This window comes from Ipomoea nil, unplaced genomic scaffold (assembly GCF_001879475.1).
Source record: "Ipomoea nil cultivar Tokyo-kokei standard unplaced genomic scaffold, Asagao_1.1 scaffold0415, whole genome shotgun sequence".
Lineage (NCBI taxonomy): Eukaryota > Viridiplantae > Streptophyta > Magnoliopsida > Solanales > Convolvulaceae > Ipomoea > Ipomoea nil.
Genome location: NW_017616843.1, coordinates 3,252,741 through 3,272,758, shown reverse-complemented (window position 1 = coordinate 3,272,758; position 20,018 = coordinate 3,252,741). Strand labels below are relative to the sequence as shown.

Genomic DNA, 20,018 nt, shown 5'->3' with positions numbered 1-20,018 from the left:
TTGAATACACAACACTACAAAGACAATGAGTTTTTAAAACCATTGTCTTTGCGCGCTCTTTTTTTTAAAAAAAAAAAAAAAAACAATAATATTTTTAACCGTTGTCGTTGTGTGTTGTCTTTGGCATTTTGCGCACTCTTTTTTTTTTTTTTAAAGGACAACGTTTTTTTAACAGTTGTCGTGAGTGTGTTGTGTGACACCCCGTAAATCCAAACTCTAGTTAAGGATTAATTAGATAATTAATCCTAGCTTTATTGGTAATTTATTCCTAAAATCCTGAAAATTCAATAGTTGGAGGACTAGAATTTGACTAGTCAATCCGAGTCAAAGAGTTGTACCTTATGCCTAGTGAGTTGTTCCATTGTCTCCTTAATCTTCCAACTTTAGTAAGGGCAAAGAAGTCTTTCTACCTAAAGTTTGTGCTCCAAGCTAACCTAGCATCATCCTTTCATTTCATTCATCAACACTCTAAACAGAAAACCTCTACCTTCTCTCTAAGAATTTGGTAGCTTCTTCTCTAAGACAAATTTGGGGCATCCTAAATCCTACAAGTTGGCTTCCAAGATTCATACTTTCCTAACCTTGAGCATAGGGGAGGGTATGTAAGATCCTTGATCTCTTGGTGTTTTTAGTATCTTTCTAGGTGTCTTTTTCTAAAAATAGAATCTTTGTTGTCTTTTGGTGTGTTTATGAAGTTGGTGTTGAAGAAGAGCTTTAAGAGAAGATTTTAAGGGTGAGAAAAGTGAAGTGCTAGGCTACAAAGGTAACCCATGCTTTACAAAACCTATTTTCTTACTTATATGATGATTTCTTGGCTTCTACTTGTGATTTTTGTGATGAAATGTGAGATTTGATGCATTATCTTGTGGTAGTGCATGTTTAGAGCTTGCTATTAGGGTTCTTGAATGCCATTGCTTGGCTATTTCTTGGGTTCAAGTCATATTGTTATATTGTGTCAGATTTTGGGTGTTTTCGACTTGTTGAAAATCCCCGAAGGCATTATTTTGGGTTCAGGTTGGTACCCGCGGGCGGAACGGCGGGCAGAGCTCCACCCTTCGCCCCACCCGCGGGGTACATATGTTGTGGGCCTTGGTACCCGGGGAGGTTGTCTACCCATGGCCTCACCCGCGGGGAACGTTATGAGTTGTTGGCGGGGATTTGTTCCTCGTAATTGTTTTGACTCGGTATTGATGTTTTGACATCCCGATGTTGTTTTATTAGGCTATTTGAGTGTCTTCTTGATGTTTCGTATGTCTAGAATGGTATGTTAGGAATCCATGTAGGATTTGGTGTCTTGAATCGTGCTAAGTGTCCAATTTTGTGATTCGTTGGACTATGGTCAGTCTTGTATGTTCTATGGAACTATATTTAGTTTACCCGTTTGATAAGCATGCTAGTTTGATGTTGAAATGCTAGTGTGTGTGGTTTGTTCTTTCCTATTGAGGTTGGCAACTTGTGTTGACTATCGTTGGTGTCGGATTGTAATCATTCCTTGTTGACTATAGTTTCATATCTTTGTTGTGATCAATTGATTTATTCCTGTGATGAAAACGTGTGTACTTGCTGTACCTTGATTGTATGATTAAAGTTTATGGGGTTTTAATCTCCAAGGTACAGATGTGGTCCTCGTGTGGCCATGATAGAAATTGGTGGTGTGACCTAAGCGTAGGCTCATATGTTGGCGGTTGTGTGATATGAAATGTACCCTCGTGTACTGATATGTTGGCGGAAATGTTGGCAGTTGTTGGCGACGGTTCCCGGAGGCATAAGGTTGGACTCAGAAGTACATGGGTTACCCGGAGGTAATGGTTGGAACTGTAATAAAGTCGGGGGTAGCCATGAGGTTGGAACATGGCATAAGGTTGGAACTTGGAATTGTGTTCTTGTGACATGTAGTTGTCATTGTGGCATGTAGTTGCCAATGTGTGTATGTGTATCTTCGCTAATGAGCATGTCTTGATGTATTCTACTTTGTGATAAGTAGAATACATCTCGAGTTGTATTGTTTACTGTTGTTGTTGTTGTTGTCATGGGATGTTGATTTCCCTCTTTCCTTGAGAGTGTGAATGAGTTTTTGCAGTTGACTTCTCTCTATGACTTTTGAACTGATATATACTGTATTCCGTTTCGAAAATGGTTTTGACTTATACTATCTATATATGCTATTTAATGCGTATTGATGGGTTACCAGCAATGTTCGTTAACCGGGTGTCATCCCCTTTCTTTATGTTGCTTTACAGGTCTTGAGTAGCTTTTGGAGAGCGCGCTAGCTGTTGTTAGATAGTGTAGCTCCCTATGACTGTTTTAGTTAGAGTTTTGGCCTGTGAGCCATGGATTGTTATGAACAGGGCTTGTACGTTTGTTTAGACTTAGCATGTGCACCTATAGATGTATAGGTGTGGCATGACATCTCCCGTATTTTTCCTTTTTGCTTCCGCATTACTTTAAGTCTTGATGAGTAGAATTTATCTCTTTACTAAGCTTTAATTGTTTTTAAAAGTTGTGAAAATCGGGGGTGTTACATGTTGTCTTTAAGCACACTTGAATATACAACACTACAAAGATAACGGTTTTTTAAAACCGTTGTCTTTGCACGTTCTTTTTTCTTAAAGGACAACGATTTTTTAAATCGTTGGTGTTGGTGTGCTATCTTTAAGCTCACTTGAATACACAACACTGCAAAGACAATGATTTTTTAAAATCGTTGTCTTTGCGCGCTCTTTTTTTTTTTTTTTTCTAAAGACAACGGTTTTTTAACCGTTGTTGTTGGTGTGTTGTCTTTAAACGCACTTGAATAACAACACTACAAAGCCAACAGTTTTTTAAAATCGTTGTTATTGCGCGCTCTTTTTTTTTTTGTTTTTTTTTAAACAACGGTTTTATTTAACTGTTGTCGTTATTGTGTTAAGCACATTTGAATATACAATCTTTATTATATAAATCAATGTTAGGAAATAATTATTTCTAACCGTATTTTCTATAGGGTGACCTCAGTCTTCTATTTGTTCTAGGCAGGCAGGATAGCTAGTACCTCGTCCCTCTCAATAATCAGTGAATGGACTACAACTATTTGTGCTATGCGGGATAAGTATTCCAAGTATTCATGTAACCATTGGGTTAGGAAAGACAAAAGGTCTACGTACTTCTCTATTTTCTATTCGCGGGATTTGTTGCAATTCCTATTTTTCGAACCTTTTAGCAGTTTTAGTACCATCTCATTCGGTCCTCCCTAGTTTCTAATTGGTTGTTGACCTGCCCTATTACCAAATACCAACCGAGAATCGGATCTAAATTTAAGACTTTGTTTAAAGAAATTTAACCAACTTTAGTCCTATAATAAGAGCATCGTATTCAGCTTCGTTTTTGGACAATAAGAAATTATTGAATCAAAATACCAAAACTTATTACCATTACAAAGACACGGAAATGCATAACTGTCAAAGCCACTCCAAACTATGTTTACCCAAGTCATCTTCTTTCTCAAACTACATACACACTATGTTGTGAAACACCAAAATCATACCTCAAATAATCAGATGCATTTTTTTCATTTTTATTGCTTCGTTGCATAAAAAAAAAAAAAAAAAAAAAAAAAAAAATAGTTGGAGAACAAAGTCCATCACTCTAATAACCCAAGGGAAATTCCAAGGTAAAAGTGTAATGTTTTAGACGTCATCAAATGGGTTCCACTTCATTTTATGCATTACTAACTTAAAAAATATAGGGAAAAGGGTCAAATAGACCATCGAACTTTAGCTTAAAAGTCAATTAGACTCCAAAACTTTTTAAAGGTGTAATTACACCCATCAACAATTCATTTATGTGCAATGAAGCCCAAAAACAAATTAATGACCAGCTATCACAAGTCATTAGGGTTCAGGCCACCTTCCGGCAAAAAAAAAAAAAGTGACCAGCGATATTTCCAGCAAAAAAAAAAAAGTGACTGGCGATTGACGAACGGTCGCGGCAGTCACTTTTTTACCGGAAATTTCGCCGGTCACTTTTTTTTTTTTTTTGTTTGTCGGAAATTTCGTCGGAAGGTGGCCTGAACCTTAATGACCTGTGATAGCAGGTCATTAACTTGATTTTGGGCTTCATTGCACCTAAATGAATTGTTGATGAGTGTAATTGCACCTTTAAAAAGTTTAGGGGCCTAATTAACTTTTAAGTTAAAGTTCGAGGGTCTATTTGACAATTTTTCCAAAAATATATTTTGTGCAATCCGAATTGTTACTAAGTTCTTGTGTATTTTAAGCATATGAGTTGACAATGGGTCAAATTAATTCTTAAATGCATCACTAGATATGGAGCCAAAACATGCTTATATCTAGGGGTGGGAATAAGCCAGGCCCCTACACAGGGGCCTATGGCCTGGCCTGGCCTGGCCTGTTTAGTTAAAAGACCAAGCATAGGCCTATTTAATAGCCTATTTAGTTAAATAGGCTCAGGCCTATATGTGGAGGTCTGGCCTACGAGCCTGCAGGCCTGGCCTGTTTATATATATAAAATATATTTTTAATATTTAATTATTTTATATTATATTTTATAACTAATATTTTGTAATAATTATAATATAACCCAATATATATATATATATATATATATATATATATATATATATATATATATATATATATATATAAGTCATAAGTCATCTGATAAGTGAAAACTGAAAACCCTAGGACTGCTTTTATCGTATGTCTGTCTTCCCCAATCCAAATTGACGCGAATCAACTTCAATAAAAAAGATTCGGAGACGCGGCGAGTCCGACGAGACGGCAGGCTACTACGGCAAGGCGGCGCAGCAACTCGGCAAGGCTGTGTGCTTGGCGGCGATCGCTTCTCTGCTATCTGTTTGGTGGCAAGTCGGCGACCACTTTTCTACTAGTGAGGTTAGTACAGTCTTCTAACTCTTCTTAATATACTGCATGCGTGAATGTTACTGCATGCATGAATGTTTAAATGGGATTTTAGTTTGTTGTTCACTTGAGAACTTTTTTGTCGTTTTAGTTTGTGAATTGTCGTTTTAGTTTGTATAGTAAGAATTATCGTTTTAGTTTGTGAATTGTCGTTTTACTGCATGCGTGAATTGTCGTTTTAGTTTGTATAGTAAGAATTATTCAATTGATTACTAAACAATTGTTATTTATTTGTTTACTAATTAGTTACTGCATGAATTATTATTTATTTGTTTACTTAGTTTTGCACTTCTGTTTAGTATATTCAATTGATTACTAAACAAATTATATTACTAATCAATGATTAGTAATATAATCTGTTTAGTAATAAATTGATTACTAAACAGATTATATTACTAATCAATGATTAGTAATATAATTTGTTTAGTAATAATCTGTTTAGTTGTTTGGTAATTGATTATGTGTATTAATAGTTAAATATTTATAAAATTATATAGGATGACAAGTAACAATACAAATGAGTCTATTCCTGAAGAAGTTAATGTGCAAGTTACAACTACAACTCCATCAATTTCTTCAAGTCAACCAATTGAAAGTAACAATTATGAAGAAGTCAATAGAGTTGATAATGATTCAATCATAACAAAAAAGCGGAAAAAAAACATCTCCAGTATGGCAAAATTTTGAAGAAATTGAACTTGCTAATGGTACAAAGAAAGCAATGTGTTTGTATTGTAAGGAAAAATTGGAAGGTGGCATGAACCTTAATGACCTGTGATAGCAGGTCATTAACTTGTTTTTGGACTTCATTGCACCTAAATGAATTGTTGATGGGTGTAATTGCACCTTTAAAAAGTTTAGGGGCCTAATTAACTTTTAAGTTAAAGTTCGAGGGCATATTTGACAATTTTTCCAAAAATATATTATGTGCAATCCGAATTGTTACTAAGTTCTTGTGTATTTTATGCATATGAGTTGACAATGGGTCAAATTAATTCTTAAATGCATCACTAGATATGGAGCCAAAACATGCTTATATCTAGGGGTGGGAATAGGCCAGGCCCCTACACAGGGGCCTATGGCCTGGCCTAGCCTGGCTTGTTTAGTTAAAAGACCAGGCATAGGCCTATTTAATAGCCTATTTAGTTAAATAGGCTCAGGCCTATATGTGGAGGTCTGGCCTACGAGCCTGCAGGCCTGGCCTGTTTGTATATATAAAATATATTTTTAATATTTAATTATTTTATATTATATTTTATAACTAATATTTTGTAATAATTATAATATAACCCAATATATATATATATATATATATATATATATATATATATATGTATATATAAGTCATAAGTCATCTGATAAGTGAAAACTGAAAACCCTAGGACTTCTTTTATCGTATGTCTGTCTTCCCCAAACCAAATTGACGCGAATCAACTTCAATAAAAAAGATTCGGAGACGCGGCGAGTCCGACGAGACGGCAGGCTACTACGGCAAGGCGGCGCAGCAACTCGGCAAGGCTGTGTGCTTGGCGGCGATCGCTTCTCTGCTATCTGTTTGGTGGCAAGTCGGCGACCACTTTTCTACTAGTGAGGTTAGTACAGTCTTCTAACTCTTCTTAATATACTGCATGCGTGAATGTTACTGCATGCATGAATGTTTAAATGGGGTTTTAGTTTGTTGTTCACTTGAGAACTTTTTTGTCGTTTTAGTTTGTGAATTGTCGTTTTAGTTTGTATAGTAAGAATTATCGTTTTAGTTTGTGAATTGTCGTTTTACTGCATGCGTGAATTGTCGTTTTAGTTTGTATAGTAAGAATTATTCAATTGATTACTAAACAATTGTTATTTATTTGTTTACTAATTAGTTACTGCATGAATTATTATTTATTTGTTTACTTAGTTTTGCACTTCTGTTTAGTATATTCAATTGATTACTAAACAAATTATATTACTAATCAATGATTAGTAATATAATCTGTTTAGTAATAAATTGATTACTAAACAGATTATATTACTAATCAATGATTAGTAATATAATTTGTTTAGTAATAATCTGTTTAGTTGTTTGGTAATTGATTATGTGTATTAATAGTTAAATATTTATAAAATTATATAGGATGACAAGTAACAATACAAATGAGTCTATTCCTGAAGAAGTTAATGTGCAAGTTACAACTACAACTCCATCAATTTCTTCAAGTCAACCAATTGAAAGTAACAATTATGAAGAAGTCAATAGAGTTGATAATGATTCAATCATAACAAAAAAGCGGAAAAAAACATCTCCGGTATGGCAAAATTTTGAAGAAATTGAACTTGCTAATGGTACAAAGAAAGCAATGTGTTTGTATTGTAAGGAAAAATTGGAAGGTGGCCTGAACCTTAATGACATGTGATAGCAGGTCATTAACTTGTTTTTGGACTTCATTGCACCTAAATGAATTGTTGATGGGTGTAATTGCACTTTTAAAAAGTTTAGGGGCCTAATTAACTTTTAAGTTAAAATTCGAGGGCATATTTGACAATTTTTCTAAAAATATATTATGTGCAATCCGAATTGTTACTAAGTTCTTGTGTATTTTATGCATATGAGTTGACAATGGGTCAAATTAATTCTTAAATGCATCACTAGATATGGAGCCAAAACATGCTTATATCTAGGGGTGGGAATAGGCCAGGCCCCTACACAGGGGCCTATGGCCTGGCCTGTTTAGTTAAAAGACCAGGCTTAGGCCTATTTAATAGCCTATTTAGTTAAATAGGCTCAGGCCTATATGTGGAGGTCTGGCCTACGAGCCTGCAGGCCTGGCCTGTTTATATATATATTATATATAAAATATATATTTAATATTTAATTATTTTATAACTAATATTTTGTAATAATTATAATATAACCCAATATATATATATAAGTCATAAGTCATCTGATAAGTGAAAACAGAAAACCCTAGGACTGCTTTTATCGTATGTCTGTCTTCCCCAATCCAAATCGACGCGAATCAACTTCAATAAAAAAGATTCGGAGACGCGGCGAGTCCGACGAGGCGGCAGGCTACTACGGCAAGGCGGCGCGGCAACTCGGTAAGGCTGTGTGCTTGGCGGCGATCACTTCTCTGCTATCTGTTTGGTGGCAAGTCGGCGACCACTTTTCTACTAGTGAGGTTAGTGCAGTCTTCTAACTCTTCCTAATATACTGCATGCGTGAATGTTACTGCATGCATGAATGTTTAAATGGGGTTTTAGTTTGTTGTTCACTTGAGAACTTCTTTGTCGTTTTAGTTTGTGAATTGTCGTTTTAGTTTGTATAGTAAGAATTATCGTTTTAGTTTGTGAATTGTCGTTTTACTGCATGCGTGAATTGTCGTTTTAGTTTATATAGTAAGAACTATTCAATTGATTACTAAACAATTGTTATTTATTTGTTTACTAGTTAGTCACTGCATGAATTATTATTTATTTGTTTACTTAGTTTTGCACTTCTGTTTAGTATATTCAATTGATTACTAAACAAATTATATTACTATTCAATGATTAGTAATATAATCTGTTTAGTAATAAATTGATTACTAAACAGATTATATTACTAATCAATGATTAGTAATATAATTTGTTTAGTAATAATCTGTTTAGTTGTTTGGTAATTGATTATGTGTATTAATAGTTAAATATTTATAAAATTATATAGGATGACAAGCAACAATACAAATGAGTCTATTCCTGAAGAAGTTAATGTGCAAGTTACAACTACAACTCCATCAATTTCTTCAAGTCAACCAATTGAAAGTAACAATTATGAAGAAGTCAATAGAGTTGATAATGATTCAATCATAACAAAAAAGCGGAAAAAAACATCTCCGGTATGGCAAAATTTTGAAGAAATTGAACTTGCTAATGGTACAAAGAAAGCAATGTGTTTGTATTGTAAGGAAAAATTGGAAGGTGGCATGAACCTTAATGACCTGTGATAGCAGGTCATTAACTTGTTTTTGGACTTCATTGCACCTAAATGAATTGTTGATGGGTGTAATTGCACTTTTAAAAAGTTTAGGGGCCTAATTAACTTTTAAGTTAAAGTTCGAGGGCCTATTTGACAATTTTTCCAAAAATATATTATGTGAAATCCGAATTGTTACTAAGTTCTTGTGTATTTTAAGCATATGAGTTGACAATGGGTCTAATTAATTCTTAAATGCATCACTAGATATGGAGCCAAGACATGCTTATATCTAGGGGTGGGAATAGGCCAGGCCCCTACACAGGGGCCTATGGCCTGGCCTGTTTAGGGCCTGGCCTGGCCTGGCCTGTTTAGTTAAAAGACCAGGCTTAGGCCAATTTAATAGCCTATTTAGTTAAATAGGCTCAGGCCTGTATGTGGAGGTCTGGCCTACGAGCCTGCAGGCCTGGCCTGTTTGTATATATATTATATATAAAATACATATTTAATATTTAATTATTTTATATTATATTTTATAACTAATATTTTGTAATAATTATAATATAACCCAATATATATATATATATATATATATATATATATAAGTCATAAGTCATCTGATAAGTGAAAACTGAAAACCCTAGGACTGCTTTTATCGTATGTCTGTCTTCCCCAATCCAAATTGACGCGAATCAACTTCAATAAAAAAGATTCGGAGACGCGGCGAGTCCGACGAGGCGGCAGGCTACTACGGCAAAGCGGCGCGGCAACTCGGCAAGGCTGTGTGCTTGGCGGCGATCGCTTCTCTGCTATCTGTTTGGTGGCAAGTCGGCGACCACTTTTCTACTAGTGAGGTTAGTGCAGTCTTCTAACTCTTCTTAATATACTGCATGCGTGAATGTTACTGCATACATGAATGTTTAAATGGGGTTTTAGTTTGTTGTTCACTTGAGAACTTCTTTGTCGTTTTAGTTTGTGAATTGTCGTTTTAGTTTGTATAGTAAGAATTATTCAATTGATTACTAAACAATTGTTATTTATTTGTTTACTAATTAGTCACTGCATGAATTATTATTTATTTGTTTACTTAGTTTTGCACTTCTGTTTAGTATATTCAATTGATTACTAAACAAATTATATTACTAATCAATGATTTGTAATATAATCTGTTTAGTAATAAATTGATTACTAAACAGATTATATTACTAATCAATGATTAGTAATATAATTTGTTTAGTAATAATCTGTTTAGTTGTTTGGTAATTGATTATGTGTATTAATAGTTAAATATTTATAAAATTATATAGGATGACAAGTAACAATACAAATGAGTCTATATGTGCAAGTTACAACTACAACTCCATCAATTTCTTCAAGTCAACCAATTGAAAGTAACAATTATGAAGAAGTCAATAGAGTTGATAATGATTCAATCATAACAAAAAAGCGGAAAAAAACATCTCCGGTATGGAAAAATTTTGAAGAAATTGAACTTGCTAATGGTACAAAGAAAGCAATGTGTTTGTATTGTAAGGAAAAATTGGAAGGTGGCCTGAACCTTAATGACCTGTGATAGCAGGTCATTAACTTGTTTTTGGACTTCATTGCACCTAAATGAATTGTTGATGGGTGTAATTGCACCTTTAAAAAGTTTAGGGGCCTAATTAACTTTTAAGTTAAAGTTCGAGGGCCTATTTGACAATTTTTCCAAAAATATATTATGTGCAATCCGAATTGTTACTAAGTTCTTGTGTATTTTAAGCATATGAGTTGACAATGGGTCAAATTAATTCTTAAATGCATCACTAGATATGGAGCCAAGACATGCTTATATCCCAATTTGAGACTTCTTTCACATTACAAATAGTTTGTTTGAATAGTTATTTGAGATTAATAATTATTGTTAATTTCATTAATGGACTAATAATCCTTCGACTATTGACTTTTATCAATATTTGTGTTTGACTTTTAATTTAAATAAAATTAATCCTTGACTATTAATTTTGTTTCAATTTCTATTAATTTTATTTCAATTTTGATCCTTCTTTTAAATCTTACTTTGTTGGGGATTAAATCTAAAGGTAAGAAACGTTTATCTATGTTTTAGTGGACAGAAATTAAATCACAAAAAAAAAAAAAAAAAAAAAAAAAAAAAAAAACTATGTTTTCACCAATGTTAAGTTTTAGTGTGCGTCTTTGCCTTCCAAATCTTAAAGTGAATTGCAAGTTCCTCACTACATGCCAATAAATAAAAAGTAACTACTAAATACCAATCTTAAAGTGAATTGCAAGTTCCTCACTTACATGCCAATAAATAAAAAGTAATTACTAAATACCGGAATTTTTTTTTTAAACAAAGAACGAAATTTCAATTACTTCAAACCGGAATAGTCAGCAACAACAGAAGAGCAACAGAGTAAATACTAAATAGTAGAATGGAGGCTCATTCTTTCTGAAATGGTGAAGAAAAAACACAAAAGAAGCATAAAGCTAGACCAAGAAAAAACACAAATTAAAAGAAGCGTAAAGCTAGACCAATTCTTCATTTTTTGAGCGATTTCTTGAACTTATCAGTCATTCCTGCATTAGCATTTACTTCAGCTTGCACCTTGGCCTGCTCCTTTAGCATTTCCTGCATCTCTTGATTTCTTCAACTTATCAAGTCGTTCCTTTACTTCAGGTGGCTCATTGGCTTGCAACTTGTCATGCTCCTTTAGCATTTCCTGTATTCGTTCATACATCTCATCCATATACTTGAATGCGCGGTCATCGTTCATTTTCGTGAATTCATCCTCACCCCGCGCTGCCATTAACTCTGAAAACATAAGTGTGAAACAAAAAATGTCTAAATGAAAAAATACACCGAATACAAAAAACCAAAAACCAAAAGTATGAGTGAAATAAAACAAAAAAGACTCTAAACTCAAATAATAAAGTTTCCAACAAAAAATCAGACTTCCTCCCTCTACATACAGAAATTAAAATAAAGAAATACATAACATTATATGAAATCAAACACAAATTTGCATATAAAAATGACTAGTTAGCATCACATCTACAATTGTAGGAAAGATGTAAAAATTTAATATATAAGAGTATATGTATGAAATTCCTTTTAATTTTAATATGTAAAAAATAAAAGGGTAAACAACTAAAACCAATTTTTTATGCAAATACTAATAATTCGTACATGTAAGCAGTTTGAATTGTTTTTAACATGCTGGCATTTAATGTCAAGCTTTGATGATGTAAACTAATAAAAGATATATAAAAGCTTTATGAATCCAGTTAATAAGTACCAGTAGATAAACTAAATCAGTGAGAGAACACTAGCTGATTTCAAATTTAGATGCAGTTTTAATACAAGTACAAATTAAAAAAAAAAAACAAAAAAAAAAAAAAAACGACAGAAATTGAAACACTAAAAAAAAAAAGATCTATCACAATTCATCTACGAAATGTTTCAGGAGACACAGATGAAGGACACTTGGCGTCATCTCATTCCCCTAGCAGTTGAGTTGAAAAGCCGTTGTCGTTATTTCTGTTATTTGCTCTTGTTTTCCCGCTTCCTCTACCTAAGCTGTATATGAACCTTTCTTCATTCTGATGCAGTAAGTTTTTTCCTTTTTCACACAATTCTCTCCCTTTTTCTTCCTTCATCTTGTAATCGCAACATGGTATCAGAGCTCTCTGATTAAGAGCGTCAAATTGGTGGTCAAGAATGGCGACAAACATGGCGGCGTGGCCACCACTTGGGAGCCAAGCGGCTCCCGTGGGCGACACAATGAGGAATGGAGAGACAGCCCCTCCCCTGAGCACGGCGGCGGCAGCAACCAGTCCAATCGAGGTAGAATTTCAACCTGAAACACCCTCGAACCCTTATTATTTCAATGTAAACGAGAACCCTGTCCTAGAACTCGTTTCTCAACCCCTTGATGGTTCGAATTACCATCCATGGGCCAGGGCGATGTCAGTGACTCTCTCCTGCAAAAATAAGATAGCGTTCGTTAATGGGACTATCACTAAACCTCCGGTGAGTGATCGGAAATTCCTGGCCAGCTGGGAGAGATGCAATAACATTGTGGTCTCCTAGATCGTTCGATCCTTGACTCCTTCCATTGGTCGCAGTGTTCTATGGATAGACACTGCCTATGGAATTTGGAATGACTTAAAACGAAGATTCAGCAAGCAGGACCTCTTTCGGATTGCTGAGATCAACTGTGAGATCTACAGAGCTAAACAAGCAGACAATTCCCTAAATGAGTATTTTACACGAGAGAAGCTGTTGTGGGATGAGCTTCTAATCCTAAGACCTCCTAGAGGATGCAATTGTGATCCTAAGTGTGAATGTGGGAAACAGATTGATGAGATAAACAATCAATTGGAGATGGACAAGCTGTCCATATTCTTGATGGGCCTACATGATAGATATAGTGGTGCTAGAAACCAGATTATGTTGATGAGACCATTGCCTGAAGTAAGTGAGGCTTATTCTATGATTGCACAGAAAGAGAGACAATTCCAGATCATAGGTTTTGAAAGCCAATTGCAGCAATCAGGAAAGAACAATGTGTTCTTCACCAAAGCTGATGATGGTTCTCATCAGCCTTACAGAAAATTCTCAACAGGAAACAAGAAGCCTTTGTGCACATATTGTGGGTATACAGGGCATACTCAGGACAAGTGCTATAAAAAACATGGGTACCCACCTGTTTGGAAACCAAGACCAAGAAATCAAGTTCAAGCAAATGCAAATCAGACACAAGGACCTTTGGCAGAAAATCAGACTAATTCTGTTGGTGGTGTGTCCTTTACTCAAGATGATTTCAAGAAGTTCTTGGGGTTCATGCAATCACAAAAGCCACATGAGAGCTTGAACACACCCCTAGATCAGTTACCACAAGCAAATGTGATATCAGCCAAGCTGCTGCCACTTCAAACTGAAGGTACTGTCCCTTCTCTCAACTCTGTAAGGTATAATTTAGCTGATTGGATAATTGATAGTGGAGCAACCCACCATATTGTTTGTCATGAGAGTCTATTGAAAAATCAGAAGAAAGTATGCAACATGCATGTCAGCTTGCCAAATGGGCAAGAAGTGGCTATTACCTACACTGGATCTGTATATCTGTCAGCTGAATTCATACTACATAATGTGTTGTATGTCCCTGGTTTCCACTACAACTTAATCTCTGTAGGAGCTCTTATTAAGGACTCCAGCTGCACTTTGACAATGCAAGCTAATCAATGCATTGTACAGGACACTACACTTGGCAAGATGATTGGAGTAGCTAAGCTTCAGAGTGGATTATACTACTTAGAGTTTCCTGTTACCTCTACCCCTAGTTGTAATACTGTTTCAGATTTGAATAAATGTAGCTTATGGCATGCAAGATTAGGGCATGCCTCTTTTGCCAAACTACAACTTTTACATAATGTAGAACCTACAATTCAGATGAATAAGATTTGGTTTGTGATTGCTGCCACTTTGCCAAGCAAAAAAGGCTTCCATTTCAGTCTAGCACTTCTATTGCTACTAATTGCTTTGATCTATTGCATATGGATATTTGGGGTCCATACAGGAAAGCTACTATTCATGGTCACCAATACTTCCTCACCATTTTGGATGATCATAGTAGGGCAGTGTGGGTGCATCTTATGCAAAGAAAGTCTGAGGTCAAGAGCCTGGTCACAGGGTTCTGCAACATGATAGAAAATCAGTTTGGAGCTCATGTCAAGAGCATAAGGTCTGACAATGGCATGGAGTTTGATATGTTGGAATTCTTCCATCAAAAGGGGATAATTCATCAAACCTCTTGTACTTACACTCCTCAGCAAAACAGCAGAGTTGAAAGAAAACATGGACACTTTCTATGTACTGCTAGAGCTCTCAGGTTCCAAGCAGGGCTGCCAGAGTGTTTTTGGGGTGAGTGTGTTCTACATGCAGCCTATATTATTAATAGATTACCTTCTGTTGCCATTAATAATCAGATCCCCTATCAAGTGCTGGTCAAGAAGGTCCCACAATACCAGCATTTAAAGGTATTTGGTTGCCTGGCTTATGCTGCCACATTAGGTCCCAGATCCAAGTTTGATTCAAGAGCAAGAAAGTGCATATTCATTGGATATGCCAATGGCACTAAGGGATACAAACTATATGATCTACAATCCAAGGAAGTGTTCTTATCTAGAGATGTGTCTTTTTATGAACACATCTTCCCATTTCAACTGAGTCATAATCCTGGAATGAAGCCACCCTCACTCATTCTTCCTACTATGAGTGACAATCCTGTTGATGTCCCTTGTGAAGTTACTGAAGTCCCTCAACAGCAGTACCAGACTGATGATATCCCCACTCAGACTCATAGTCACTCATAGATCATAATTGATAGAGGTGAAGAAGTAAACCAACCTGTTGATCAGAACCAATCCCAGCCTGCAAATCCTGAGGGTAATCAGCCAGTCAGAAAGTCTAACAGACAGAAGCAAACTCCAACTTATCTCCAGGACTATGTGTGTCACAACTCTGTGGTGAAGACATCCCCTCATGATATTCATAAAGTCATGGATTATAGTAAGCTATCACCAAATTTCCAGTCATTTGTTGTGAACATCACTCATCACACTGAACCAAAGACTTTCAAGGAAGCAGTCCAACATGAGTGTTGGAGGAAGGCCATGGACAGTGAGATTGCAGCTCTTGTAGAAAACAATACCTGGCAGTTGGTTGATTTACCTCCCAACAAAAGTCCCATTGGATGTAAGTGGGTGTATAAAATCAAGTACAAAGCTGATGGGAGCATTGATAGATACAAGGCTAGGCTTGTGGCAAAGGGATACACCCAAACCCTTGGAATTGACTACTTGGATACCTTCAGCCCAGTGGCAAAAATGACAACAATCAGGACCTTATTGGCCATAGCAGCAGCCAAGGGTTGGCACATTCATCAAATGGATATGAACAATGCTTTTCTTCATGGAGATTTAGAGGAATAAGTATATATGCAGCTCCCCCTTGGATGCAAAAGCAATAAGGCTGGACAAGTCTGCAAACTAACCAAGTCATTGTATGGTTTAAAGCAGGAAAGAAGACAATGGAACACCAAATTATGTAGTGCTTTGCAGAATATGGGGTTTAAGCAAGCCATCTCTGATAATTCTCTATTTACTAAAGGTGAAGGGAAGTCCTTTGTGACATTACTAGTCTATGTTGATGATATTGTGGTGGCAAGTGCTGATTTGGATCTCATACAGCAAATCAAATTACAGCTCAATGACAACTTCCAGATAAAGGATCTAGGGCCCCTCAAGTTTTTTCTTGGACTGGAAGTGGCTAGACATAAGAAAGGAATTTCAGTCTCTCAGAGGAACTATGCCCTTGAGTTGCTAAAAGATACAGGTTTCATAGACTCCAAACCTGTTCATAGTCCAACTATCCCCTCACAGAAGCTGAGCAAAACTGAGGGTAACTTGTTGGATGATAACTCTCAATACAGGAGATTGGTTGGAAAGCTGTTGTATCTAACCATTACAAGGCCAGACATCACCTTTGCAACCCAACAGTTATCTCAATTCTTGGAGAAGCCAACCCATTTACACTTACAGGCAGCATCAAAAGTGCCCCTGGCCAAGGCCTTTTCTTTCCAGCTTCATCCAACTTGCAGTTGAAGGCCTTTATTGACTCAGATTGGGGAGCTTGTGTGGATACCAGGAGATCAGTTTCTGGTTTTTGTGTGTTTCTAGGACCAGCTCTAATATCCTGGAAATCAAAGAAACAAGTCACGGTATCTAAGTCCTCCTCATAAGCAGAATACAGGGCTTTGGCAACAACCACATGTGAGTTACAATGGCTGCTTTACCTTCTAACTGAAGTTGGCATACACCATAGCACAGCTGCAGCTATCTATTGTGACAACAAATCAGCTATAGCTATTGCTGAGAACCCAGTGTTCCATGAACGAACAAAACATATCGAGTTGGATTGCCATCTCATCAGGGAGAAGCTGCAAAAGGGAACTATTAAGCTTTTTCATGTTACTTCTGGAAACCAATTGGCAGATGTTTTCACTAAAGCCCATTGCCCTGGCTCCTTCTTCAGTTATGTTTCCAAGCTTGGATTGCATAACCTATACAATCCAGCTTGCGGAAGGCTTTCAGGAGACACAGATGAAGGACACTTGGCGTCATCTCATTCCCCTAGTAGTTGAGTTGAAAAGCTGTTGTCGTTATTTCTGTTATTTGCTATTGTTTTCCCGCTTCCTCTACCTAAGCTGTATATGAACCTTTCTTCATTCTAATGCAGTAAGTTTTTTCCTTTTTCACACAATTCTCTCCCTTTTTCTTCCTTCATCTTGTAATCGCAACAAAATGCACAAATGAAAAGGAAGGATCGATGAAGTCTGATCGTTTGAGCGAGAGCGGAGGATAGAGGGCGTGAGAATGTGACCGCGCGGAGAGTGGCCGAGTGCGGAGGCCGTGAGGCACGGAAACTAAGACGAAGTGGAGAAGCCTAGATCCGAAGCGGAGGAGAGCTGTGGATGAGAAAAATTTAGGGAGCTGTGGATGAGAAAAAATTTCTTACATTCTCATGTTTGGTTCATGTTATCTTACTTTCCCAATAGAATGTAACATTACTAAAAGAATGCAACATACCTTCCACATAGGATTTTAAAAGGAATGTGATTATCTTACATTTCTTAGGTTATCCAAGATTGCCATGCATATTTAAACATTTTTCCCTTTTAATTCTAATTATTATAAAATATATATTTTATGTGAACTTTTTTTTTTTGAATGCTACTAGCTCTATTACATTGTAGTATCTGTTCATATACTTTCTCAACCTACTGAAGCACAAAGAGCTAATAACGCCTCCACTGAGGCTCGAACTTACAACCTTCCAAATGGAACTTATTATATGCATCATTTTTAATTATTTTTGTAATTATATATTTTATTTTATTTTTATTACGGCATATTAACTTATAAAATCATTTTGTTTCACAATTAAGTTATGTTACTTAAATATTTTCAAATCATGTAATTATATATGATATATCATTATATTATCTATTTATTTTAATTTTAAAGTTTATTAAAATACATGAAAATATGTTAACAATATTAAAGTAAAAATAATAATTATAGCATAAAAGATAACCCCCACACCAAACAGGTTTATATTACCTACCTCAATTTTAACCAAGCACATTAATCTAACATTCCCAGTAATCTAACATTCCAGCAATCTAAAATTCTCTAAGGTAATCTAAGATTCCGTAACTATTGCATTCGGTCTTATTAATTGCAATCCACGACTTTGAAAACTATTAATTTAGTATCTTTTAACTATTCAATTTTGGTCACTCCCACTAAATTGACGACCAAATGTCACCGAAAAAATTAATTATTCAATTAATATTTAATGTAAAGGGTAAAATCATCTTTCTATATTCCGGAGGAACCTTCTTCCCTCTTCCCGCCATTGCTGTCTAATTCCTTACACTTTCTGATAGAAGATCTACTGTATCTTTAACACTTCCTGATAAAAGATCAGATCAACGATGGCTAGGATTCAAATGCAATCAAGGACAGGTGGCTTTACAGATACGCTTTAGGATACGCTCTAGTTTCAAAGACAGCATGGAACATCTTCCTGGAATTAATTGGCAAGGCTGCAGCAATTATCGCACTAAAATGAGTTGAGTTAACCAGCCATGTATACAAATCTACAGTTATGGGACATAAATTTTAACTGACAACAATAAAAATACTATTTTCATTTGTCAAATTCAGAATTATTATGTAAATTCCATTTCATCATAGAATAGAACATAAATGTTCTTTAATTAAGAAATCCCATCCCAGTTAGAAAGACATTGGAATTAGACAGCGATGGCCGGGAGAGGGAAGAAGGGTCCTCCGGGACATAGAAAGACAATTTTGCCTCTTACATTAAACATTAATTGGTTAATTAAAATTTTTAGGTGACATTTGGTTGGAATGATCAAAATTGATAAAAATTAAATAATTAAGGTACTAAATTAACAGTTTTGAAGGAACGAAGGAATCCAAGACTGCATAGCGCACTGTGGGAGTCAATTGTCCTGATGGGGTGGTGATCGGTATCATAAGTTCGGTGAAACGATTATGCACCTACGTAGGGAACAATTACATCTTAGGGGACGCATTGATCCTGCATCCTTAGCTGAATTCTATCGGCTGGAGGGAATTCTAAGCAATATGGAGATTCAAGAAGATACTTACTAGAAACAGAGAGCCAAACAACACTAGCTCAAAGATGCGGATGCAAATACAAAATTCTACCACAGGTATGCCTCTCACCATAAAAAGAAAAATACTATTTATAAGCTTATGAATGATAATGGGGAGTGGATGGAAGGGAGTGATATGAATAAGATTATCTTGGAATATTTTAGCCATATCTTCTCCTCTAGTAACCCTATGGATGGTAGAAATTTATTTGCTGAGGTAATCCCACGAGTTACTCAAGCTCAGAATGAATTATTATTACGGCCCTTTGAAGTGACTGAGGTTAAGAGTGCCCCTTTTGCAATGGCCCCGGACAAAGCACCTGGCCCAGATAGTATGAACCCAGGTTTCTACCAGCATTTTTTGGATGTAGTTGGTAATGATGTTTCGACATTTATACTGAATTGTCTTAATAATCGCTTATTCCCCTCTGAGCTGAACGATACGGACGTTGTACTCATCCCAAAGAAGAAAATCCCTGAGGTGGTGTCTGATCTTCGACCAATAGCTTTGAGTAATGTAATCTACAGAATAATGGCCAAAATGATTACACAGATAATGAGGCCTTTAATGGAAAATATAATATCTGACTCACAAAGTGCATTTATACCTGACAGACTGATTACTGATAATATCCTTATAGCAGCAGAGGTGGGACATTACTGATAATATGCTTTGTTCCTTTTAACTTTTAAGGTGGTTCTAACTCACTACTTTTTAAAAAGGTAAATTTCAAAATAATATTAGTGACTTATTTATTTTTTAGAAAATGATATTTCACTTGGTTCTTTATATATAGAGAGCACCATTTGAACTCAATTTTCTCTGTAAAATAATAATATATTGAATAACATAATCATAAAATGAAAGATAAAATATAGTTTACTTAAAAT

The 20,018-nt window shown here is 35.6% G+C and overlaps 1 protein-coding gene across 5 annotated transcripts in view; it reads left to right on the top strand.

Moving 5' to 3' along the window:
• LOC109172312 (probable disease resistance protein At4g27220) overlaps positions 1-20,018 on the top strand; it is a 96,170-nt gene that overhangs the window by 62,143 nt on the left and 14,009 nt on the right. The gene's annotated exons all lie outside the window — the stretch shown is intronic.